The sequence below is a fragment of the Pinus tabuliformis genome, chromosome 9 (assembly GCF_031772625.1).
Source record: "Pinus tabuliformis cultivar Carrire ecotype Pingquan chromosome 9, CPIR1, whole genome shotgun sequence".
Lineage (NCBI taxonomy): Eukaryota > Viridiplantae > Streptophyta > Pinopsida > Pinales > Pinaceae > Pinus > Pinus tabuliformis.
The window spans coordinates 1,390,376,113-1,390,404,038 of record NC_142307.1 but is presented as its reverse complement, the minus strand read 5'-3'; positions in this window follow the sequence as shown (position 1 = coordinate 1,390,404,038).

The window sequence follows — 27,926 nt, the reverse complement described above, 5'->3', positions numbered from 1 at the left end:
ATGTGAACATTCACAAGTTTCGCTTTTACCAGATTGCATGCAAGTATCCCACGTTCCCATGCATGGACATGATATAGTGGATCATCTCGCACAATGATCCTGAGACAATGACATTGAGTAGTGTTAGTGGGATGGAGATTGCTACCTTAAAGCAACAATATTATCAGTAGATGTATCATATGTCGAACCCAGTGGTCACCATGGAGACACCCTTCAGCATACCCAACAACAATGCCAACTCTAGGGATATCCTGAAGAACTTGGTGAAGGAGCCAACCAAATTTAGGATGACACCCAACTAGGTTTACAAGATGAAGATACTGTGGAAGGCGTATCAATACTTGAGCATATTTTCATGTCACCTGTATGGCCACGAGAGCTCAAAGACCTTCCTGCAGAGTTGGGTGATCGCGTTGGACTAATTAGCTAGTGAAGGCAAAGTATACAACTGGTCCGACATGTTGGCTCACAAGCTAAAGGAATAGGTAACAAGAGATCGGCAGCTCCCCAAAGGTCAGCAAGCAGAAATCTACATGTCTGCTTACATTTTGGATGCAATCTGTACCCGTCAGGAGTTCCCGGGCTTGAAGAGGGCATGGAAATCAGCGTAAACCTCTGTGAATACTTATTGTAAAATGTTGTTCGAATGCAGCTTTAGAGGAGTCATCACACAACTGTGAGATCATTTTGTCACCACGATGTACAAGATGATATTTCAGTTGGATCCACCTTGCATGTCGAAGGCAGCAATGGAGGTACTGATCGACATAGCAGATTGGTATACCTCACCATCAAACACCTTCATACAGATGTACAACGCGAAGAAGCCTTCACATGTTTTGCCGAAGTTTTCCATGGAAAAGCTTGTCATGCAAGAGGTATCGTACCACATCTCGGCAGGACTGTCGGCTAGGCTGCACCAGAAGAAGAAGGACCTTGGTATGCTCTTCCGTTGTGGATCGGGTTATACGAGATACAAAATTTCAAGTACGCGGATGTCGAAGTAGAGGAGATCAAGAAATATCCTTTCGATGCCCGAAGCTTCAATCCGTATGACTCACATTTTTTTGTAAAAGATCACTGCGCGAGAGTAAAATTTCAGTGGGTCCACAAGGCGTGTCATTGGGTGGAGGAGGACCCATGGAGATATTGTTACAACTTCTCCAGGCCCAATGAATAGGTCGGCATCGCTATGGAATGGTTAGCTAAGCAGCGTGAACAACATCTAGGAGAGCAACAATAGCATCATAGATAAACATACCGGCGCGTGACAAATGCAAGAGGAAGATTGTCAACAGTGCGGAGGCAAAGCAAATATACAAGTTTAGAGAAGACCCACTTTTGTAGAAAGAAGCTTTGGAAATAGAGGTGAAGAGGCAACAATGCGACAGGAGGAATGCATAAAGGCATAGAGAAAAATGGAGAATGGAGGAAACAGAGAAGGAGTTGCATGAGTTGAAGGAGCAACTCCGGAAGGAACAAGATCTGTGTAGACAGGAGAAGGAAGCATAACAAGAACAAGTACAACAGGGGGCACAACATGTACAGACAGATGAAACTACGCTCGTACAGGTAGTCGACTCATTCGAACAACTGGAACCAAGAAGACATGGTGAGAAGTCGTAGGAGCAGGACTTCGCTCAAGAGATTGAACAAGCACTTGAGTAGATGGATACGGATATGGAGAAGCAAGAGTTAGAGCAAGACATTGACCTCATGCCTTACCATCAAGAGGTCAACCCACCAGCTTCACTAGATCTGGAAGTAGAGAAAGTCCCAAGCGACCAAGGAGACATTGAGATCCTTGGAGACCATCTAGAAGGAGAGATGCACAACATATCATTCAATGAGTCGCAACATAGAGTTTTGTAATCTTGCAGAGTGTCTACTCCGGAGAACAAAACATCTCCTACATAGTTTGAGGAACGAGTGATCGTGTCTAACGTGCACAAGAATCCAACAACATTGGCCGATGATACCAGAGCATATGCCTTAGCCACTAGCTCGAGTGTTCTCTTCTTGATAGCTAAGAACGAGTGAATGGCTAAGGAGTTACAGATGGCCAAGTAGGGAGGAGAACTAGTTACAACATTCTCTCGAGCAGAGTTGAATAAGGTAATACTGGATGAAGTATTGTCCCTTGAGACAGTCATGCGGGCGTTGTATTCCAAGTTTGGTACTCTGCATAAAGCAGTTGTCCATCTCAACGGTTGGTAGCAATGATGTTCTAGGAGAACACGTATCTTGTCAAACTTACATACTGTTGTTGACTACATGCAAACATGGACAATGAGATACAAGGGAGCCCCATTACACTTGCCCAAGATGATGAAGCCCAGAGTGATCGAGATGAAGGCACAGATTCGGAGTCAGATCTAAAACTATGAAGATCTCCCGCAGCTCATCACTAGTCTACAGGCTTTCCATGCACGAGTATACAGGAGTATAGATGTTGTTGTGTGTGCACACATGATCCCATCTGTTGGGACACTCACCGAGGCAAAGTCAAAGGCACAATTCCGACTAGAGCTTGACTCATACTTTGACAAGTTGACGCGCATAGCCATCAGTGCAGACTTCGTGATCGGTGCAGACACCATGCATCAATATTTCGCTGGTACGGCCACACTCAAGACAATTATGTGCATGTTATCAGATGAGTTGGACAAAGGAGCCCGAGCAGTGTACTTGTATGCAATGGAGGCAAGAGTTCGTTTCCAGAAAGATGTCACCACAAAGTACATGGACACCGTCACAGACTACCAAGCATGGCATCAGTTTTCCACCATCGACCCTCATGAGGATGTCGAAGAGCTAGTCTTTCCATAGTTGTCTGAGTCATAGTGATGTCTTGCATGGCTTGCTCAAGCCTATTTCATATCACATGGGTACATGTGAAAATTGTATGTAATGTCTTGTCAAGTTGAAGTTCAAGTGTCGATAGTTGGATGTAACAATCATAGAGTAGATGAAGAGTCATGAGGATAGATGAAAAGTCATAAAGGGGAATGTCAAGGGCCACCCCACCATTTGCTATATATAGTCCCTCATAACTCATTGTAAGGGCTTTTGGTCAGCCAAGCTTCTAATAGGAGTATCTTAGAGAGAACTTGGACAGTATTGTAACGAGACTTGGCTTCTCCATTGTGCAGAGCTAGTATATCTCTTTGGAGGAGCAGGTGACAGTGACTGTAACGTTTTGCTGTCGGAACTAGTAGTTGGTCATGGTTGTATTGTATGACTGGAACTTAAAATTCTTAATATAACAGAGGTAATATGTTTCATGCATATGTCGTATTGTATTTCAACTATCTGGTTTACTCTAAATGATATATGTATTTGTTCTCTTACGCATGCATGTGTAGCTATCTTTTGTATATGAATGTATGAATCTTACTGAAATGTGTTGTTGGTTTAACCATCACTTTGGATTGCTAGCTTACTTGCCTTCCAGTTTGTGATGCATCTTAGCTCCTGTGTTCCCTTCTTAACTCCGTGCTTTCACAGGTTTCCAAGGGGTGTTCACCTCGCCCTCCGTGTGTTAGAACAGCTCATGCACCTTCCTTGACTTGCTACATATATCACACCCTTGCTACCAACAGGGACATCTTACTTGCCTCTGTGCGAAACCCCAGTCAAGGCGATAATGTACGACCCACTGCTGGGACTCCTACACCAAACGGTCTGAGGGCTAGTTGGGACTTCTTATCGGGGAGATCCCCTGGCATGTTGGCGAGTCCAGCACTATCAGCAACTTGGTAAATGTTACTTGTTGTGAAACCAAACAAAGCTTCAAACCAAGATTCACTAGTAAAATTTTGGAGTTATATCTAATAATAGATCACCTTTATCACACACCCTTCAATTCTATGCTCAAATTGCTAAGTTTTTTCATTTCTTAAACATGTGTTAGGGGGAGAGTGAAGAGAGATTATTGCTTGTGGGACTAGATTTCTTAGGAAATGGGTACACTGACAATTTATTCTCCATTTATTATGATTTTATTCTTAACACCTATTCTTTTAAAATCAATTTTCTCTTTCCTTCTTTTCTCACAATCCATTTTGGTTGAGATTGGATTTTAATTCAAATGTTTGGTGAATGAGATATATGAACAAAAATATAATACCAACCTTGTTGTATATATCACTTTTATTTTAGGATTTATATAGTCTCTCGAAGAAATGAAAAATTGTTGCTAAAAAGAATTAATTTTGAAAAATGTTAAATGCTTCACTTGGTAAATGGAGAGATAGATTTAGATATATTAAAAAATCTAAAATATTAAAAAATATGTATTTGTAAATTTAGTTTTGTATTTTTTTACATTGTTAAATGAATAAAACAATTCTATTTTTTTTAGTATGGTACATTTCTTGAAATAGTTTATTAAATAAAATAATTTTATATAAAGAAGGTTAAAATATATTAATAGTTTTGAATTATGATATTGGAAAAATTATAAAAATAAATTAAAAAAAAATTGTTAAAAAAAATCAATATTGTATTTTATTAACCTTTTATAGAAATATATAACCACACATTATAACTCTATAATGCATATTTCAAATGGCGATTTTTTAACACTTAAATTGTAATATATCATTAAAATTTATAGATAATTTTTTTTTTTTTTTTTCCAACATAGTCATGTATTTAAGATAAAAGATAAATTTATTTTTTTTCATTAAAATTTATATAAATTAATTAATTTTTCATTGTTAACATAGGACCATATTTAAAACATAAAATACAAATTTAAGTGCAAATATTTTACAAATTTCATACTTCAACTAGTTTGCAAATTTCTTATCCTTTACATTAGAATTCTTCTATTGGGTGTTCTCAATTGTGGTGTCCGTTGAAGTTAAGTCATGATTTAGGCATTAGCAACAAATTATAGCTATTTCAATGGCTTGGTTTGATGAAATTTAATTGTTCATATGATTAATCTACAATGGTTTTGTTTGACTCCAATTTGTTCCATGCTAAGTTGAGTAAATATTAAGAAAATGCATATTAATTTAGGTAATTATACATATAAGTGAATGGTTATTTTGTAATATTTAATTAAATCAAATTATGTAATTCAATTTAGTTTGTATTGGAAATATAATGTTACCCAAGGCACTAATTTTCCATTTCCCTATATGCTCACTTAGCATAATTTGGAAAAGTAAGAGGATCATTATCCACACATCCTCTCTTTTGCAAGGAACAAACATCACATAGTGTAATTAGGGGAATTTTATTAAATGATCACGAACCGCATATCCACATACTTGCAATTCAAACACTTTGTATGTGCACTATTTACCTTGCACACATTATCACTACTAACAAATTTTGTTTAATAACCATTACAAGTAGAGTAATTTCTTATCTTTTACTTTGAAAGTTTGCACACTAACATAGCTTAAAACTAGGAGGCAAGTAAGTGGTCCTAATCTACATATATATTTTTACTTGTATTTCTAATTCCAATGCACACCACACCTAGCTTAACTAAAAGGAAAGTAAGTGGCCCTAAATCCACACATTCTTTTTACTTGTTTGCTAACCAAAGTCATTATTTCATTTTATTTTGGGACTAGGAGTTACTGTTAGTAAAGAAAGAAAGTATACACTTCCCCACTTGTACCCTTATGATGAACCTATGAGGACCGTATATGAAATATTTCTCAAAGAACTAATTTTTCCATCTCCCTATATGCGAGCACATAGAATAATTAAGAAAGTGTAAGTGGTACACATTCCACACCATTTTCATTTTCTTAGAAGGAACAAATATTAGATAGTTTAATTAGGGGAATAGTAAAGGATCATCGCATATCCACATCATTATAATTCATACTTTGTATGTTCACAATTTCACTCGCACACATCTTCACTCCACACACCAAGATCACTTAAACTTGTTATAAAGGGTATCCTCTTTTGGAATCTATGTACTTAGTTTCTTTGAGTTTACATTTTTTGCACAGCTTAAGTGAAACGGGGGCTCTATAAAACAACCTTAACTTGAACACATTAAATTCCCCATAAAGGCCAAAAGATAATTTATAGTTTAGTTTAAGGCCATGCGGGTAGGAAACACATAAGTCGTTGTGGTTGTTTTCATCTTGAAACATAGAAGTTGTCTTTTAGGGAGCTTAAAATCCTACATCATCTAGTGACAAATCCGGTAATGAGAAGAAACCCATGAAGGGGGTAAGGCTTAGGTGGTGGATTATCAAGAATCTCCTTGTTGTCTCCCGACACTTGTTAGGGGTTCTTGGTCCAAAATTGATAACTAGAAGTTGAGATTCACTCATTCCCACTAGACATAAGTAACTTAGTGGCAAAATCTTAGGGCATATTTCCCTATAGGTAGCGGGTTTGGTAGCATGGGCCACTTGAGGAAATTTTGGCAAGGCTACTGGAAATGTCTCCAGCTCTTTCAGGATGTAGCCCTAGTACGGAGAGCCACTATAAACCTCTCCATACCTTGGTTGGATTTTTGGCTGCTGGAAGTGTCGCCAGTGACATTCATGATGTGGCCCTATTACCCTACTCTAAAATATTCACAAGCAGAGAAAATTTTAAGAACCGCCCTAAATTTATATATGTAATAAATGGGCTAATCCCCATGATACATAGGAAAAATGGGAGGCGATTTTATCAATAATATAATATGTATATATAATTTTTTTGGCGAATCTATCACCAAATTATATTATCTTGTACAGTGATGGAGAATCTTTCACTGAATTATAAAATCTTGTAAGATCTTGGCAAATCTTTTACTGAATAATAAAACATTGTGAAGTATTGGCGAATGTTTTGTTAAAGTATGAAATCATATATGATAATAAGAAAACATATTCATTAAACTGTAATATACTAACATACATGTTTGGAAAAAAGAAACATAATTTTCTCTTCCTACAAACAATGTTCCAAGTTTCAGTGGCCGTGTTTGTCAAGGTTCTTACAATACACTCTTTCATATCCTTCTATTAGTTTTGATAATATTCCACAACAAAGTTCTTGTAGGTGTTGATATTGACAACGAGTTCTGTCAAGGTAGGAGAGATTAATCTTTTCTCTACAACTTTTGTCAAGCTACCACTTTTTTCAAGTTATCAAATTTCTTTCTTATTCCATAGACTCCAACTGCGAGATAAAAAAAACACATCAAGTTTGTTTACCCCAACACGCCAACAAGTAGCAAGCCCCAACTATATTATATAAGAAAGTATTAGGTATCCCAAAGGCTTGAAGGGGATCTAATTGAAAGAAGTGACCATTGTGAGAATCCTTCCAATCAATATATGAATATATAAATGTAGATTTATTATTATTTTAATTGGAAATCTTCAATTAAATAATAAAATTTAATTACGTCTCTCCCAGTCTAAATTGCTTATTAGCATAATTCACTACCCTCATAAGTCTCGCATTTTTTAACAACATTGTAACGTGTAGATTAATTTCCTTTTTGGTGAACAATCTCCACCTTTTAGGAAAATATGGTGCAATGGCTCCAACCCCTACAGATCACTAGGACAAACTAAGAATAGCACAAAAGATGAAAGGTTGTACAAACCAACATATTTTTCAAACAACTAATCCAACATCATTACCTAAACTTTTTCATGAAGATATCATATTGAGAATGTTTGAAAAATGGTGAGAAATCTTCTGCAAAGGGTGATGCTAAAGAGTGATAAGGTTTCATTGTTTTGAATTTTTTTTGTTAAATCAGAAAAAGTTAAAAACCAATATTAATGGAGGTATTGGTATTTTTTACTAAATTTTGTGAAGTGACTAAATGTAGCTTTAACCATTCACCTTAAGATGTTTTTACAATATAATTTCCTAAGTCTATTTAATATCTTTATTATCATAAAAACCAACCTATATCCATCTTAACTCCACATCTACCACTCTTAGGGGGATGAAATCTATTTATCCACATCTACCACTCTTAGGGGGATGAAATCTATTTATCCCTCTGAGCACTTGGTAGACCTAGAATTAAGATGGATCTAAGATGATAGAATTTCCCCTTTAAATAGTCTATGCTCACATGAATACCATGGTATTACCATGGGTTACCATAAACCTGGAGCTTAAAAATTACTATTAGTAATTTATAAAAATTAATAATTTTTTTTTTATTTTATTTTTTTATTTTAACCAAGTTAAAATGTTTAACATACATTAAATTACAGCATCCATTTTTACTCTTGATCCACCAAGCCCCCAGAGGGATCAAATATTGTTTCACTCTATGCTAGTTTGCATATCACGATATTTGATCCCTCTGGGGGCTTAGTAGATCCAGAGTAAGATGGATCTATGATGGTTTAATTCCCCCATTTAAATAGGCTACATTCCATGTGAATACCATGGGTCAATACCATGTGCCATTTTTATTTTTATTAATACTAATATTAGGGTTAATAATGTTTTTTCGCATGGTATTAATAATAATCTAGCCATGGTATTTGGCCCATAGATCCAGAGTAAAGATGGATCTATGCTGGTTTAATTCCCCCATTTAAATAGGCTACATTCCACGTGACTACCATGGGTCAATACCATGTGCCATTTTTATTTTTATTAATACTAATATTAGGGTTAATAATGTTTTTTTGCATGGTATTAATAATAATCTAGCTCATGGTATTTGGCCCATAGTATTTTGCCCATAGGTTTCACCTAAATATAACACATTTTTTGAGTGTTCTTAAATATAAGGTGATTTACAGAGTAAATATAAAAAAAATGTTTTATTTGTTTACCATACCTCTCATTTGTTTATATTTTTATTAATTTACCATACCTCTTTTACAAATATGGTATTTGGCACATAGGATTCACTTAAATAAAACCTCTTTTTTGAGCCTTCATAAATAGAAAGAGGGTTATGGACTAAATATAAAAAAAAGGTTTTATTTATTTACCATACGTCTAGTTTATTTATATTTTTATTTGTTTACACCCTTGCATGTATATAAGGTGACTTATGGAGTAAATATTAAAAAAGTTTTATTTATTTACCATACCTCTCTTTCTTTTTTAAGTAAAGGCTAATTCTATTAATAAGGAGAATATATTTACATGGAGGTCAAGACCTTAGAGGAAGCCGAAGCTATCCAACAGCACTGACCCAGAGTACATAAGACCAAATAACTAGATGACCAGATAACCAGATAACCCGATCCCCGGATTGAGATAACCAGATACATAAGACCCAGAATCCATGCATACAAAAATACTGGCCAAAATGGTAAACAACAGTACAGGGCAGATGAGAACTGTAGCCATGATAATTTCTGTGCTGCCCGGATAACCATATGCAAAACTGAAAAATCAAAGGCCTGATAAACTTGCCGGGCCAAGACCTGATAAAAAGCATATGACCATAAGATCTGATAAACATGCCGAGCCAAGACCTGATACAAAACATGTTGACAAAAGCCAGAATAACACAGCACATAGGATAAAAGAACCAGAAGGGAAACTGCGACATCAGACGAGGTTCCGGAGGCATCATGCATCTTTTAGAGGGTCCCGAGCATCCTTCTCCACCCGGAAAGGAATGCCCATCCACGTATCATCGACATTGTCCCCGGCACCCGTATCGCTGCCACCTGGAGGAGCTGCCAAGCACTGATTGCCATCCGAGGGGTTCGCCGGATCAACCGAAGCCGAAATGTCCTGAGCATTATCTTCTGGAGGCTTGAGGACATCAGGAACATTCCCCTCAGCTTGCAAGTCACCACGATCAAACACAATTCCTACATCTTCTCCCTGAAGCACGCTATCATCCTGAGACTGCGAAGGTGAGGTATGCACAGAGACACTAGGCCTGTCTTCTTCCTCAGCCAAAATGACAGTAATGCTGGCTGAGAGAATCGGTCTGTTGAGACGACTGTGGAATTTAAAGTGGGTGGTTTGGAATGAATTATGTGGGAAGGGCTTACCATGATCAGAGGACGGGGAAGCCGAAGCCAAAGGTATAATGTTCTGGGGAGCAGGCTGAGAACGCCCGCGGTTTCCACCGCTGCCTCCACGGCGAGAGCAACCACGACGACGCACCATCGTCAGGGGAACAAAGAGACCTGAGGGAGAAGAGGAACAGGGCCAGATAGAGCAGGATCGAAGGTGGGAAAGCCAAGTAAAGATCTTACACCGGATAAGCCACCAAGCTATCAGAGCGATACGAGGATGCAGGAATAAGGACAAGCTGATGAAGGGAGACCCGATAAGAATGACAGCAGAAACCATCGATGAAGCCATGAATATAACAACCTGTGAAGAGTCTCGAATAGGGAGTGCATTCAATTCCGAATGCTTGAAGATCTGCCGGTACTGAATGTGATTCATTTCATCCGCGAGAGGAGTTTGGAGGCTGTGTAGGATTGCCAGCTGCAAGTCCAGATGTCGGCTTGACATGAGCCCGCATTGATTATGCCTTGAAAGCACCCGCATCCGAGTACCTCTCATTTATTTATAATTTTATGAATTTGCCATACCTCTTTTATAAATATGGTATTTGGACCATATGATTCACTTAAATAAAACCTATTCTTGAAAATTAAGGCGAATGGAAGGTTGTAAGTCCTAATTTCAAGGGAGGACTTGAAAAAACGTAGGCTGGAGTCCATGGAACCCTAGCTGCGTTTCGGCGCCTCCGCCCTTGCTGCTTTGCGGCCCATGGATTTGGGCCCTCTACCCTCCTCCTCTGCGTTCCCCTTTGTCTTTCTGCGGATTTAGAGCGCACAACCTCTGCTGGGTAGGACGTTTAAGCCGGGCCCGCCCTCATGGAGGCCCTGAGCTCGCCCCAAGCAGGCCCACCTTCAGCTGCCGAAGCTTTCTCTTGGCTCTTGGCTGGCTTGCCGTAGAAGAAGAAGAGCGAAGCAGCCAAGTTTGTCAAGAGGCTGGATGACATTCCTGAAATCTCCCTGCCGCCAGAGACCCCGATTCAAGTTTCCCTCTCCTTAGCTGAGCGGGCTCTCGTGGGCCAGTTCACAGGTCTTTGGCCTTCTCCTAAGTCCACGGAGTCCTGGGTAAATAGGAATTGGGCTCCTCTGATCAAGGGCAACGTCACTTCATACTTCTTAGGATGAGGTTTTTTCCTCTTCGAATTCTCCTAAAAGGAAGATAAGGATCTGATATTTCAGAATGGCCCCTATTTCATGGGCCCCCAGGGTTTGTACCTCAACAAATGGATGCCAGATTTTGACCCTGCAATGGATGTCCCCTCAGCTATTCCTATTTGGGTCAGACTTCCTAATCTCCCAGTCCATTTCTGGAACTGGGATTCGCTGAAACACATTGGAAACACCCTTGGGAAATTCATAGATAGGGAAAACAGCAAAGATCAATATGACTGTGCTCTTATTTGCGTAGAAGTAGACCTATAGGTGGGTCTTCTAGAAGCCATCAAAATCAAGGTAGGAAACTGGAACCATTTGCAGAAGCTGGATTACGAGCAGCTGCCTTTCAAATGCCGAAAATGTCATGTCTATGGCCACTTTGCCAGAGGATGCCCAACCAATGTGAAACCAAATAAGGGAAAAGAAGAAGGTTGGAATCAGGTCAAGCGCACTAGGAAAATTCAAAATTAGGTCGGTCCAAATGGAAAAGGTACTCAGGCCCCCCCTCAGCAACCCCCGCCCAGAATGGTTCAAGAAAACAAATTCGCCCCTCTAAGCTCACAAGTAGAGGAAACTCAAGAACTAGAAAATCAAAAATCAACCTCACCCTCTAAAGGCACCCCCAAAGGTTTTGGAAATGGAGTTGAGTTCCAGCAATAAAGGCAATGGCTGAAAGTGGTGTTCCAGCAATGGCAATGGCTGGGAGCTCCAAAGGAAACATTGTTGAAGAAGAGGAAGACGAGCATGAATTGGAGTGCTAGGAGGAAGAGAGGGAAATAGGAGAATCTAAAGCAACGATAAGGAGATCCACAAGAGGCTGCAAATCAGATCAAGAAAAAAGAGAGCAGGAAACTTTCAAGGATAAGCTTCAAGGCAACGAGCCAACCCTTGAGAATTTACTAGCATCAAAAGAAAAGATGACGAGAAACCAGCCCCAAGGCTCCAAAGGAGCCAATCAGAAATACAAATGATGAACATAGTCTCCTGGAACTGTAGAGGTATGGGGGGTAGAATGAAAGAAGAAGCCATCAGAAGTTTACTAAGAACAAAAACTCTTGACATACTTCTCATCTAGGAGACCAACTGGAAGACTCTTTCTTCCTTAAGGCAAGTAAGAAACTCTGGAACAAATGTGAGGCGAAAGCAATCTCAGCCTGAGGGGCTTCCGGAGGGTTGGGCTCTCTTTGGAATTCTTGCAAATTCACTTTCGTCTCTGAAACCCTCAATATTCATTGGCTGCTCTTAAAATTGCAGCACATAGATTCAAAAGAGATAATCAGCCTCTTCAATGTGTACACCCCCGTGAACGCTATGGAAAAAAAGGACTGTTGGGACTCCATAAGAACCCAAGCAGATCTAGTTAATCTTGAGAATATCATCATAGCAGGAGATCTCAATCTCACTCTCGTATCGGTTGACAAGAGAGGAGGCAACATTGTTCAAGATTCGGCAAGGGAATGGGCAGAGGATCTTATACAGGACTGGGACTTGCTGGACATCAAGCCAATTTCTGGTAAGTACACTTGGACTAATAAAAGAATTGGTCCTGGCCACATTGCTGCTAGATTGGATAGATTCTTAATTCAAAGCTCTTTTCTTCTACTTGGATTAGAGGCTAGAGTGCATATTCTCCCATGCAACACTTCGGATCATAAACCCATCAAGCTGGAACTCGTGTCTCAGCTTGACCTTGGACCTATACCTTTCAAATTTAGCCCGCTCTAGGCTAAGGAATCAGACTTCATGCAAGTAGTTAAGGACACTTGGGTGCAACTGGTCAAAGGCTCTCCCTTTTTCGTCTGGGAAGAAAAGCTCAGAAGAGTGAAAAGGGCTTTGAAAATATGGGCCAAATCTAGCCAACGAAAGGAAAAAAATTTAGAATATGTTGGAAGTCCATCAGCTCCAAGCCGAAATAGCTGACATAACAAAAGAGATCCTAGATAAAGAAGCTTTGCTTCAGCAAAACAATCATAAGGCATGTCTAGCTGAGGAAGAATACTGGAGACTTAAGTCTCGTAGTCTTTGGCTCAAAGCAGGGGACAAGAATTCTTCCTTCTTTCACAAACAAGCTCAGGCCAGGAAATGTAACAATTTCATTTCTGAAATCAAAGATGGTACCATCATTCACAAGGATAATGCAAACATCAAAAAAGAAGCTTCTCTTCATTTTGAAAGTTTGTATAGCGAAGAGATAATTCTGGATCAAAACTCAGAGATGTTGGATGGGATCCCTTCCCTGATTTCTGCTAATATGAACCACCTCCTTGAAGCTAAAGTCACCAAGAATGAAGTCAAGGCTGCCTTATTTTCCATGAACCCAGACAAAGCCCCTGGGCTGGATGGATTCTCAGCGATATTCCTCTAAATTTGTTGGTCCATTGTGGAAAAGGATCTTTACAAAATGCTTCTAAAATCCCAAGTTTGAAAGAAAATTGGAGGAAGCACGAACTCTGCTTTTCTTTCTCTCATCCCCAAAGAGAAGGGAGCCAACTCCTTCAACAGGTTTCGTCCGATTTCGCTTTGTAATATAGGTTACAAATTTATCACCAAATTCATCGCTAACAGACTGAAGCCCATCCTCCCCAAAATCATTCCAGAAAGTCAAGGAGGTTTCATTCAAGGTAGACAGATTATGGACAACTTCATTCTGGTCTAGGAGGCAATCCATTCAAGCTTGAGTCACAATGAAAAAGGTATGGTTGTCAAACTTGATCTAGCAAATGATTTTGACAGAGTTAGACAATTTTTTCTGCTGAAAGTCTTACATAAACTTGGATTTGGTGAGAATTTTATAAATTGGACTCGAGCTTGCATCTTAGAGCCTTGGATTGCCCCATTAATTAATAGCAGAGTTGTTGACTTTTTCAAAGCCACGATAGGGCTCAAGCAGGGGTTCCCTCTCTCACCTCTTTTATTTGTTCTTCAAGCCTCTGTTCTCAGTTTTTACCTAGACAAAAAAAGAGCAAATCAGGATATTGCTAGACTCTGTATTGCGAGAGGTGTGAAAACCATTAATCACGCTCTTTTCGTGGATGACACGCTGCTATTGGGAGCAGATTCTGGGATTATTCCCTCCAAATTTAAAAAATCTTTGGATGAGTTTTGTTTGGTATCGGGAAGCAATCTAAACAAAGGAAAATGCCATATCTATTGCTGGAACATCACTTCCAGCTTGCTCAACTCCATATCCAGAACCTTTGGTTTTGCAGCATCCTTAAATTGGACTTCCTTCAAGTATTTGGGCCTCCCGATTTTTCTCAAAAAAGCTTACAGCAGAGATTGGCTCCCCCAATTGGAGAAATTCAAGAACAACCTGCTTGCCTGGGGTTATTCCTGGCTTAACATTGCTGGTAAGTCGATCCTCATTAAATCTGTTCTTTCCAGTCTTCCCCTGTTTCAGTTTTCTGTCCTTCTCGGTCCAACTGGCATTCTCAAAAAATGGAGGAGACCATCCGAAAATTCTTTTGGAAGGGGGTCAAATAGAATGATAAAAATATTTTGCTAGTCAACTGGGAATGTATCTCCAAACCGCTATTGGAAGGAGGCTTGAATTTCAAGAATCTTGGCTACCATAATGTAGCAATGGGAGCTAAATTAATCTGGAGAATTATTGCCCCTAAACTTGGCTGGGTGCAATTAGCTCTCTGGAAAAAATACTTCAAAGGCCAGCGTTCTCGCTACCTAGATCACCCTAAGAAGCATTCAAATACACCCTTGCTCTCTCATCAAAGATCATGCCTTCTGGGTTCCTGGTAATGGAAAAAGGATCAACCTCTGGACAGATAAAATTTTGAATAACGAGCCTCTGGGAGACTGCCGTTCACTCCAAACGCTGCGCAGATGGATGAATGAGGCTAGTTTGTGAACTCTATGGGACATTTCAGCTTGGCAGAACTCACGCTGGGCTGGCTGGAATCTTCAAACACCCCCAGAACTTTCTATGGAGTGCGAGACCCTGATTTCCAAGCTCCACGACCTGTCTCCTTTGCTGGCTGGAAAAAGGGACACAAGAGGATGGGGTACGCAGACTGGCAGATACTATGTTGCTCAAGGTTACGCTAAGCTATGTGAGCATCCCCATGTGGCCACAAACCATGAGCCTTGGAAAGGGATATGGCATTATCCTACCTTGCCTAAAATCAACTTCTTCAGCTGGCTGCTTTGTCATTCCAAAATTTTGATAGATGATAACCTCCAGAAACGTGGTTTTCATGGTCCTTCAAGGTGCAGTCTTTGTAAGGTAAACCAGGAAAGCGTAGTTCATCTAATGCTTGAATGCACCTTTACTTTGCAGATTTGGACATAATTGTTGGGAACTCTGAGTTTCAGCATCGTGTTGCCTTCCTCCATCCCTGATATTTTTACTAAATGGCTGCAAAGGTATCCTGGGATTACCCAAAAAACAAAATCATCAGAGCTGCTTGGACTGCTCTCCCTAAAATAATCTGCTGGCAGGTTTGGCTTGAGAGAAATAAAAGGATTTTTAGAAGCTATGAACGAGAGGCCAAGCTTGTGGCAGTCAAGATTAAAAGCCAGCTTAAAGAGAATCTGAGAGATATTAAAGATGACTTAAATCTCAGTCAGCAAGATATAAATTGGGGCTCCTTTCTTGAACTCTAGTTCCAAAATAGTGCAAACAGTATCTCCCTCCTCAAAGATTGGCAAATAAGACTTTCAGCAAATGAATTGAAATACTGGGCCACAAATCATCAGAGATTCTCCCTCTCTTTTTACGGGGTTACAAAGGCCAATCCTGGAAGAGCTAGAGTTGGAGGTGTCATTTTGAATCCCGATGGCATAAGGATACATAGTTTTTCCTGGGGTCTGGGCATAGCTTCTAGCATACAAGTTGAGGCTTTGGCTCTTTTCCAAGGTCTCAAGATTATGAAAATGTTGAACATCAGGGAGGCAAATGTAATAGGGGACTCCTAGGTAATAATTAATATTATGGTGACTCATTCTAAGCCAACAGATCTAAGGCTTGCAAGGCTGATTTTCAGAGTAACATATCTTAGAGACTCTTTCCAGAAGTTGAATTTTTATCATGTTTTGAGAGCTAACAATAAGGAGGCGGACATCGAAGCCAACAAAGCTGCCCTCCTTACGGCTGGAGCCTTACTCAGAGGAGGACAAGAATCATGGGAACCAATTCCTTAATTTAGATAGCTGTCATGTTTTACTGCATTTTGTTAAATCAGTTTGTATGTATCCACAAAGTTGGGAAAATCTCAGAAATAGACTACATAGTAGCAAACAAAAAGAGATGTGAGCTAAGCATAAACGCCATGGCCTTGCATGGTTGTGCGGTTCTTGTGGAATTAGACTCACCTTTTGTAATCCGATTTTTGGCATTAAGGCCAAGTATTTAATAGATCCTCTATCTGTTTCTGTATAAAAAAACTCCTAATTTCAAGGGCTAAATTTACCTTTTTTACCCTCCCCCTTAAAATAAGGTGGGCTATTTTAGGCGATTTGTAAAAATGTACTATGATACAAAATATTCACCCATTAAAAATTTAAAATCCCTTAATTTCGCTAAAGGGCGAACATTCGCCACTAAAATTTTCCATGTTCACAAGGCCCAATTACTACTTGAGTGGAAGGATGTTAGATATTTTTAAGTTTTCTCATATGAAAAACATGACAAAACCTTTTTTTTTTATTGTTGTCATAGGGGGTCCTGACCCAGGTTCAGAGTTAGTTGCACCAACCAACAAAACCCTACACTACAGGCCCTTTCGGTAACAACCTGTGTAGCGCAAGCTGTAGTCTCACCCAAAGCAGTATGGGGGGATGATGGAACCAAGTTTTCTCATCCATAGACCAGTGTGATGTCTTTTAGCGCCCTAGATCTCCCTTTGTGCATATTATAAGCCCTTTAGGGCTCGGTACTGCAACTCTATCCCAACAGCCTCTATACCTTCGCGAAGGTCTACGATTGGTCTTTGCAGACCCTTAATAGTCTATTCATCCACTTACACGCACTAGAAAATAATTCTAGATCAGAGCTCACACAAATCTACTTAAGTATTTAATAAACATAAAAAAATTTATCACAGTCTTCCTGAAAGTACTTAACATGCATTGTGTATAGTTATTAAGACTTATTCCATATAGTTGCGCATTATTAGATCAATATTTCTTCAATACATTATTCATCGACAACATACATCATAAACAAAAGTAAACAACAATACACAAGATTTCTCTGGAAATAACTTCTTTATTAATTTTTAGTTCAGAATACATACTCAAAACTTCCCTGCGCACTCAGCTGCAGGGGTCTGCGCACTTAGCTGCGGACTCTACCTAAGCCTCTGTGCACTCAGTTGCAAAAGCCTTTCTCTCCTATCTAACCCAATTCTCTGTGCTAAGACTTCTCTTCTGTTGACCCATTACATCTATGATTATCTTCTCTCTCTGCCTTAGAATTGCTAAGACACGCCTATTTATAGCCTTTTACGTACAATCCCATGGTACGCACACTCATGGGTGGATCTCAAAACTGACTCAAATTTTACATAAACAAGGGGCTAAAACCCCTTTGACTCCTAACCATCTATGTGTTCCGCATCCAAAAATTGTGGAGAATTTACATTACTTACAACAATTACATCAAAACTTGGGTTATTTTACCCCAAATCTGACCTAGGGGACCCCATCCCAATAGACCTCCAACACAAATATCGTGACTCGCCCTCGAGTCACTCGGATGGTGTTGCGATCTTGTTGCGAAGATCCCCTAGCTCCACCTGAACTACAACAACTTCGGCAATGCTTTGAGTGGCTGCCTACTTGATCTCTTCCATTAGCTTCTCTATAGTTGGTCCTTCTGCGACCAACCTCATCATTTGCTGCATCTACTACAATTCCTTTAGCTTATCTTGGATGGTTGTCGAGTCTGATTTGATAAGATTCTTCCAACCAAGGCTCCAACCTGGCCTTAAGCAAGGCCTCCTTCTTCTATGCTGCTTCTACCTGTGCGAGGAGCTGCTTCCCCTCCTGCAACTTGGCTAGGCATTGCACTGGAGAAATGGAGCGCATCATTGCTTTGGCTTCATCATACTGCTTCTATAGCTCCCTGATCTCAGTATTTAGTGTCTCCAGGTTTGGATCATCCTGCAGATTAGTGACCAACTCCATGGCCTGCTTAAATACTGCTATGCAGTATACAACTGTGGCATCGAGAGTAGCTAGGCCTTCCTTGATGCGCTGCTCCTAGACCTCCAACGAAGTCGATGGTTGAATCTTCAATTACAACTCGGTGATCTTCATGTTGAGTTCAAATTGAAATTGATTAACCTCTGCCTTTGCTTCGCGAACACCAACGACTAACTTCCTAATCTTTGCTTCTAGCTGTGCATCTTCAGGAATATGAAGATCTGGTATTGTTTTGCATGCCTCTGTGAATGCTGACTCTAGTCGTCAGCTGTGCACTTTGAGTGCTTCATTTTCTCGTAGAACTTGCATCTTCTCAGTAAACAACTGCTGATTATTAACCTTGATTTCACTAAAAAAACTTAGTGCTCACTGTTCTCGGATGTGAATTTCCTCCACAACTCCCTGTAATAGTGCATGCAATGACTCCAGTTGCATTGTGGAAAGATTCAGGCCCATCTTCGGCACTCTATCAAGGAGGGCACGTTGTTCCTCGGTGTTGGTGCAGGATGAACCTGTAGGCAAGGGGAAGACTCAGCTATCCTACGACGGCCATAAAATTATCTCTGTGCCTGTACTTTGACCTTGTGCTGAACTGTTTGCTGCACCACTCACTTTCCCAACATCTACTTGGATTTGGGTTGCTCAGAGCTGCAACTCCCAGAGATCATTTTGCACTTCGCCCAATGTTTGCAAGTACTGTTGTTCCAACTACTACATCAATTATGTTGCGGCGTCACAGAGTTTGTCACTGATCTCATCCAGATCACTTTCTGTGAGCAACATGGGCTCGACCTGTGTTTTTTGGGCTTTCTTCTTCTTTCGCGATCCAACTTGTTGCTCCAGCTCATGCCTTTTCTGAAGGAAGGGGGTGCATTGTCCTTCCTCGCCTCCACCGCCTTTCCCTGTTTCTATTTCTGTTGCTGTTGAAGGTGACCTGTCACCTTTCTAGGTCTCGCATTGTCCTGCTCTGCCTTCTCCTTGGAAGCACATTCCTTCTCAACCCGGGCCTTCTTTGAAACATCTTTCTTTTTTTGCACAACCTGCTTGGCTTCCTCCTTCCTTTTCTTCACGGCCACACTCTCTGCACCTGTGCTTGGCCCAACAACTAAATATGAAGGGGCACGCCACTTGGCTTGTTAGTGTGCCACTACCTCCTGCACATTGGTCTCTGTTACCAAGTATGGAAAATCAAGCCACTTCTGTGCGGGATCCTTCTGTGCCTCAATATATACATGTTGAAAGTCAGCCTTGAAGGTTGCGTAGGTTGAAAACTGCATGTACAAGGTTGGGGACAAACTTGGGCATTGATTAACTGCCATGCGAAGACTTGCTTCCATCAAGACCCAAAAATTCTTAGCCTCCGTGATTCGCGGGGGGTCCTTTGTGGCCCATAGCGATGCAAAATGCACGACCTTTGGAAATCCTTCTTCCAACGGAGGAAACTATCTATCCTTCGACAGCTCCCATGCAACCAACACAATGGAGAGCAGCAACCAAGCATAATGAAACGACTTGGTTTCATCCTCGGCCTCGTAGAAATTTGTGAGGAACTCTTGGCATAGGTATCTAGACCAATTTAATAGTACGCCTTTCGTGCACTGAGTCGCTAGAGACATTACGGGCGTCGGAACTTCATCCGTGCGACAGATCCCCATCACCTTGCCAACCAATATCTACACGACTAGCTAAATTACAGGGTCTGATATAGAAAAATCGAATACTCGTGTGACTTTCGACCTGTTCAAACTCTTTCTTCATTCTCTCTGCAAGGTCCTTTTCCCCCGTTTTTCCGCCAAACTCTTTGGTCGGGTTTATACCTTCATGCGATAGGTGTATAATCCTGTGAATAAGCATATCTATGATGGGTATAGTTCCCCCAGCCATAAACACCCATCATGCACCAGAGTGAGAAGCTGGCGTATGAAAATTTTGTTAATTGGGGTGCGGTGGTAATGTGGCACCCAAAGCAAGTTGAGCAACCGGGATTGCTCAACACTAAGGACCCGTTCCTCCATTTCTAGCACTGTCACACCCGTGTCTTCATAGTATAAATGCTTCATGAAGTTATTTGTCACTAAGTCTGGGAACTTAGCGTGATCCGCTAGGTCCCAGTCCTTCATCCTCAATAATAGGACTCATGCGAGCCGTAGACCTTCAAAAGGCACCTGCTCAGGTAGCAGGGGCATGGAGATGGTGAATTTGTCTGAGTCACGGTCTTTGGTGATCTTTGCATTCCCCTTTCTTGGAGGGATATACACAGGGAGCTTTGTGATGGGCTTTGCGCCTCCAACATCGATATCCTCCGTTCCTTGGCCTTCTTTCGCCTCTAGGTCTACAACCTTTTGTTTTCCTTTTTCTTGTTGTTTATCTTTCTTCTGGGATGGTGTCGTAGTATGCTTCCTGGGGAAGTGCGTATCCATTAGGGGGTTTTTGAGGTCTAAAATGGGCCTCCTAAGAAAAATGTACAACCAAAATAAACTTTATGAGAACCAATAGGATTCAAGATGATGATGTCAACCATGGGGGATGATTCACCATTTTTGGAGTAAAAAAATACAAAGATTAAAAAAATAATAATAATAAAACTACTTTTCAACTTGTATTTTCAACTTATCTCCTTAATTTTTTACTCAAATTTTGAGTGGGAGTACTCGTTGGATGTAAAATTTAATTCCTCATCCAAGGAGTACCCATGTTGCATACTTTTGATGGACCCTACTACACGAAAAATGAGAAATACATGAAAAAACGTGATTGCAATCACATTTTTCATGTATTTCTCATTTTTCGTGTAGAAGAGTCCATCAAAAGTATGCAACATGGGTACTCTTTCGATGAGGAATCAAATTCTGCATCCAATGAGTGTTTTCACTCAAAATTTGAGTAAACTCATATAGAGATAAGTTGAAAATACGAGTTGAAAAAATAGTTTTGTCTTTTTTCCCTCTAAAATTTGATGATGTAATATAATCTTATTTTATTATTTCCATTGTTATTTTATATTTTCCCTAGGAGGCCCATTTTAGACCTCAAAAATCCCCTAATGTGTAGTGGCCTCTTCTGCTTCTCCTTTGTTGCAGGTTACTTTTCCTTTGTCATGGATTGTTTCGGCCTTGGCGTCCTCGGTGCCGTGGGCACCAGAAGCGTAGCCTCAACACTAAATATTTCAGGGCTTGGGGCGTCAGATATTGTTTTTTCCGCACTCAAAGCCTCAGCGGGCTTGGTGGCAGTCATCCTCTCCATAAACAACTCACGGGCTTTAAGAGACACATTTGTGTGGGTGAAGAATTCCTCCCAAAACGCTCGGCTCATCGACAAACAAAAAATTTCAGCAAAACCTGTAAGATTGCAAAGTGTTTTATGTTGGATACACACACGCAATTTATAGGGTTTTTTTAATTCAAATCCGATAGTTCCCCCCAAATTCGACCATTAATGCTGGTTTGGTGGCAGATATTCAAATATTTTGGACTTAAATGTCGTTAACTCGTTCCTTTTAACTGTCTTTTGGCTGTCAAGTCATGAATAATGACTCCAATGGTCAATTTTGTACTGTGTTGTGTGTCACCTCCCTCCATAGCACAAATTCCTGCGCACAACTTCATATATTGCAAATTCACCATTTTCTGCGCAACCCACTTGCTGCATAGTCCTCTGACCCTAAAAGTGTAGTTTATAGTCTCCTGCTCCCTTGCAACTTCCTGGAGCACTAAGACTGTCCTGCTGCCATATAGTCATTGTGCAGGATCCCCTGTATATAGCTTTAATCAGATTACATTCACTCTTCCCGGAAAATGTTCTCCATTTATCTTCGTGAGCTGAACTGTGCCTCCATCTCTAATTTCTTTGATAATATATGGCCCTAGCCAGTGCATCTGAAATTTCCCCGGAAACTTAGTGAACTTGCTATCATACAATAAGACCAAATCGTTTACCTTGAATGTGCGAAGCTTGATGTCTTTATCATGCCATGCTTTTTCACATTCTTTCTGTACTTGATGATGAAATCCAGCATAGAATTGATCTTCTTCAAGCTCCATTAGCTGCGCAAGCCATTCCTCCAGGGCTTTGCGATTTGCCATACCTATGAGAGTTGTTATGCATAGACTAGGCATAATATATTCCATAGGCATCCCAACTTCTACGCCATAGACCAATCAGAACGACGTTTATCCCATCAGATTCTTGCAAGTAGTCCTATATGCCCATAGTACTACAGGTATGCGCACATCCCAATCATTTCACTATGCATTACAAATCTTCATCATCACGTTCTCCAAAATCTTGTTGAAGGCCTCAACACTTCCATTTTCCTATAGGTGATATGGTGTACTCTTCTGATGGTAGACCTAAAATTCTTCTATCAGCGCGACGATCGTTTCGTTTAGAAAGTGTGTACCTTTGTCGCTCGTTAACACTTTTGGGAAGCCAAATCTAGTTAAGACATATTCAAACAAAAACTTTGCTATTGTAGCTCCTGTACACTCCTTAACTAGTTGCACCTCTGCCCAACTGGTCAAATAATCCATCATGGTAAGATGTAGCACGCACTAGTTTTCTTCCCTGGGGGCTGAATTGGCCCAAAAAAATCAATCGCCCATTTTTCAAATGGCTGCAATGATACTTGAGGTTGTAATGGCAATTCATCCCTTCGCGATGGTCTTCCCATTCTCTAACATGCATCGCATGCCTTACAATACACTTTGGAATCCTTATGCAGCATTGGCCACCATAGACCTGTGCGCAAAATCTTCTGTGTAGTCGCTTTTCCTGCATAGTGTCCTCCCGCAGCCCCTCCATGAGCTTCAACGAGAATGCTATTTCTCTCAAAATCTAGCACATATCTTCGCAATATCTCATCTGCACCCATCTTATATAGATGTCCTACAATTATTGAAAAGTCTGCTAGGCGCACTACTAGCTACTTCTTTTGCTGACTTGTATACCCTTCTAGTACCATCCCCGTAGTCAAAAAATGAATAATATTTGCAAAATAGTTATCTGCTACACGCACCGCAAAGAGTTGCGCATCTGGAAACCCTTCCTCCAAATTAGTAGGCTCCTCTCCTGTTTCGATCCATGACAGATGGTCAGGTCCTGCATTCAACCTCCCTGGCTTCAAAATGACCTCAAGGTCATACTCCTGGAACAACAGCAACCATCAACAAATCTTCCTCCCGAACACATGCTTATTGACTAGATATTTCGGGGTAGAGTGATCTATGTACATTTTGAAATGTCTGCCCAACAGATATTGCTTAAACTTTTGAAGCGCGTACACCATAGCCAACCCTTCACGCTCCATCATTGAGTAATTATTCTCGGCCTTCGATAATTTCCTACTTGCGAAGGCTATAGGATGGTCCATCTCTCCTTCACTAGCCTGTGTTAGCACTGCACCCAACGCAATGCAAGAAGCATCGACATGTACATGGAATTCCTTCTTCCAATCAGGGAAGACCAAGATTGGCGCAGTGACCATCTTCTCTTTCAATACATCCAAACTGCGCTGACATTCTTCATCCCAATAAAATGTGGCATCCTTCTTCAATAGTTTCTCCATGGGCGCAGTAATCTGAGCATAAGCCTTGATGAACTTCCTGTAATATCCTGTATGTCCTAGTGTCACGCGCAACTGCTTAATGCTCCTTGGGGCCTCCAAATTTACTATCACCGCAATCTTTGCAGGGTCCACCATCAATCCTTGTTTGCATACCATGTGACCCAGCAAGATCCCAAAGGGAACATAGAATAAGCACTTATTCAGATTCAACGCGATTTGGTACCTGTGACACGTATCCAACATCAAGTGTATACTTGCTACATGTCGCTTCACTAACCCAAACACTCTCCAATCATCAAAGTATACTTCCAAGAACTTATGAATGAACTCCTTACACACTGCTATAACTATGCGAGAGAATATCGCAAGCACATTCTTGAGTCCAAATGGCATCACAATGTATTGAAAACAACCCCATTCCATCGCGAAGGTTGTTTTTCTCCTATCCTCTGGTGCGATATTGATTTGATGGTACTTGGACAATCCATCTGTGAATGAGTAGGCCTCCTACCCTCCAACGTTGTCTAATACTTCATCTGTAAATGACGTCGGGAATGGGTCATGAAAATAGACATCATTAAGCTTCCTCATATCTACGCAAATCCTTATTTCATCCTTCTGTTTCTTCTCCTGAACCACCATCGGGCTTACCCAATCAGATTCCTCCACAGGTTCTATGATGCCCGCCTCTAGCATCTTATCCAACTCCTGACGAACATTTTCCTTGTATTTTTGATTAAGACGATACAACCTCTGCTTAATAGGCTTCACATTTGGCTTCAGAGTAATCTTCATAATGCCCAAGTTGCCTATTATGCCCTTCATGTCCGAAAACATAGTAAGGAACAAATCCTGATATTCACAAAGTAACTCAACAACCTTATCCATAGTAGCATTGTCCCAGTAATCTCCAATCTTTGCAAACTTCGGTTCTGCTTCAGTCCCAATGTTTACTTGCCTTGTTTTCAATGGCGTGGTGATGTCTGGGTTGTCTATTTGTGGGCCCTCAACTTCACGATGCCCTTCCACCTCTGGAATATTAATATTCCTCAGATCATCATCCTCCCCTTCAACTGTCACATTATAACATTCCAGCGCATGGTGCAGCTAGGTGCTCCAATCTGGCTGGACCCATTCCAGAGGTTCTTGCGGCATTCTGAAGATCACTGCCTTAATCTCCTGTAAGGCTTCATCAATGCTTGTGAAGCCATCTTCAAAACTGAAGGTCAATAAGAATCCTTCCCTCAATATATCCCACTCTGTGGTGCCATGGTGGAGCTCTGTTTCCAAATACCAGTTCATGGGGATTGTATCCAAAGTATGGCAAAAACAGTATACCCATTTTGGCTACGGCTTCGTTCCATAAGCTTTAGCCCACTTTGCTAGGTGATCGTGTGGATCATCCCTCTGATGAGCCCCAAAAATGGATAATTATTTGGGCTCATTCAACCTCCTAATTTGACTTAATCCACCATTCTCATTAGTTTATTGCATGTTTTTGATTATATTTATGCTAATAGAGTGAATTTGGTTAGTCATTATGCCAACAAGTCTAATGGGTGCTTTGTGTAGCCTTTTTGGTCAACTTGGAGACAAAATTGAAGGTCTTAATGAGCACTTGGCAGCCAAATTCGTGGAGAGTATTTTTAGGAAGGTGTTCCCCTCATTTATGGGCCCTTACCTCGAATTCTCCACCATCAGCTCGGAGTTCAAGGGCCACCAAATCAATCAACACAAGGGCAGCCAAGCAAGTCAAGTAGGACTGCTGTTAACTACAAGTCTTGGGCAGCGAAGTCCCTAAAGTTTAGGAGGACTGTTGGGGTCCTCAATTTGTATAAATAAGAAGGCTTAGGGCCTCATTTGGGTTAGCTGGTAGTTAGCCAATGGTTAGTCATTTTGTAGGCAGAAGTTAGCTAGTTTGTATTACGATTTTGAGGCAATAGATTAGCTTTGCTTTCAGCTCATTTTCAAGCTCTCCTTGTGGACAGTTTTGATGTAACTCTTCATTTCTTGATCAATAAAGATGAATCCAGCTTTGCACCAGCTCTAAATCTCTCTTAGGAGGCTGTATCTCTTGGGGTTGGGCCCATCTCAAGCGCCCAGTACCTCCTTTGTTTACCTTTATGTGTCTTTGCTGCATTCTTAGAGTAAAATCTGCTATTTAGATTTAAAACTTGTTGTGTTATTTAGGTTGCTTTTGATGATTAAAGTAGATTTTCATGTTCAGATTGATTTGGATAGATTAATAACATAAAGGATCCTTGGAAAAAGGGGCTCAAGCACCTCTGATCTTACCTCTCCCTCAGTGGGATCGTGAGTTGGGACAAAGGTGACCTTGCTGCCCACAAAAACACTGACTTTGCTTTGCCATGCAATCATTAGTGTTTGGTTTTCATTTGCAGAAGTTGGTTACATGTTCAGATCTTTGAATGCTTCATTGCATAGTTAATATACATGGTTTCCTTGCAAATAAAGCTGCTGTCCATTCTTGTTACTGTTAGCTAGATCATATTAGGGTAGCATAACTAGATCTTTGTTTTCTTGCTTGTCTTTGTTGGTTCAGTTGGAAACACAAATTGCAGAGCACCTGTACCACTTCCCTATCTACCCAAACTCCCTCAAACCCATCTTCTCCCTCTCCTAACTTGGTTTCTTGCCTCACGTTGCCATACTGCCCTCATAACCCTACCTTTTGTGCAACATTACTTCGGTCTTCTTGGAACAAGTCCGGCCATCCACACCTTCTCCTCAACTCCATCCTCCAAGTCCTAGACCTCTTCACACCCCTATTTCACCTCCATACTCATTCCTCCATCATTTTCCCTCCATCCATGCTCCAAAATCCCATTTCGAAACATCCTGTAGAAGAATTACAGAACATCCTGTAGAAATCCTGAACATCCTGTAGAACCCCTGCAGACTTCCTGTAGAAGCTCATAAACACGGTTTCTTGGTAGACAAACTTTGTGAGACTCTCTGGAAGGGTGTTAGGGACCCCTTAGACCCTCTCTGAACCTTCCCAACCTTTCCCAAACATTTCTCCTCCTTGATCCACCTCTGCACAATAAAAAATAGTTAGAAGCACATGCATGATAATTCCAACAACTTAAACAAAAATACAAAAAGATGTTTTCTTCAGATAGAGGTAGTCTAGACACATGTATTTTACCTTCATAGAAGTAATGGCATCTCTTTTAGTAGTTTTCATGCTCTCCTTTGCGTCAGTAGGACTAGCTGGTAGAATTAGGGTTTGCTAGGGTTTGCATTTCTTTTTGGCTTTCAGTTTCTTTTCGCAAATAGATTAGTTTCCTTTGAGTTAGCTTCCATCCATCAGTTAAAAAGCTTCTTCTAAGAGCTCATATAAGTTGGCTTAAGCCCCTAGCGGACTTGTGCCAGCTGACCAAGTGACAGCTGCGGCAAGAGCTAGTACTTGTGCATACAGCACCGTCGCTTCCAAGTTTGTTACGAACTACCGGGTTGATAAAATTAAAGAAGGGAGTTCCAGGAGTTGTAGCATTATTTCTACAATACTGGAGCCCACCATCTTTTTGGCGTCGTTGCCGGGGAAGCGTCAGAGTATTGGTGATTGCCGCTTTTCTTCTATTTTCCACTACAATCTTCTTCTAAGTAGTTTATTTCGTTTCCATTATGCAATTTCGTTTATGAAAAAGTAGATTAGCCTTTCCCGCTTTCATAGATTAGCATTTCAATTCCGCAATTTCGTTTCTGCAAGCGTAGACTAGCATTTCAATTTCACAAGCGTAGACTAGCATTTCATTCCTGCAATTTCATTTGAGCAAAATAGATTAGTCCTTTCCCGCTTTCATTTCAATTCTGCATTTTCATTTTAGCAAGATAGTTAGTTGCAGTTCAATCTATTTCAGTTTTGCAGGTATAAGTGGAAAAAGCAAAAATCAACCAAAAAGATTTCATTTCATGCCTTGTAGGAGTAGAGATAAGTTAGAAAAATGATTGCACAACACCCTCACTGCTTTACACAGCCAACATTCTCTCTTCTTCGATGGCTGTGATTAAAGAACCCTTAGGTGGAC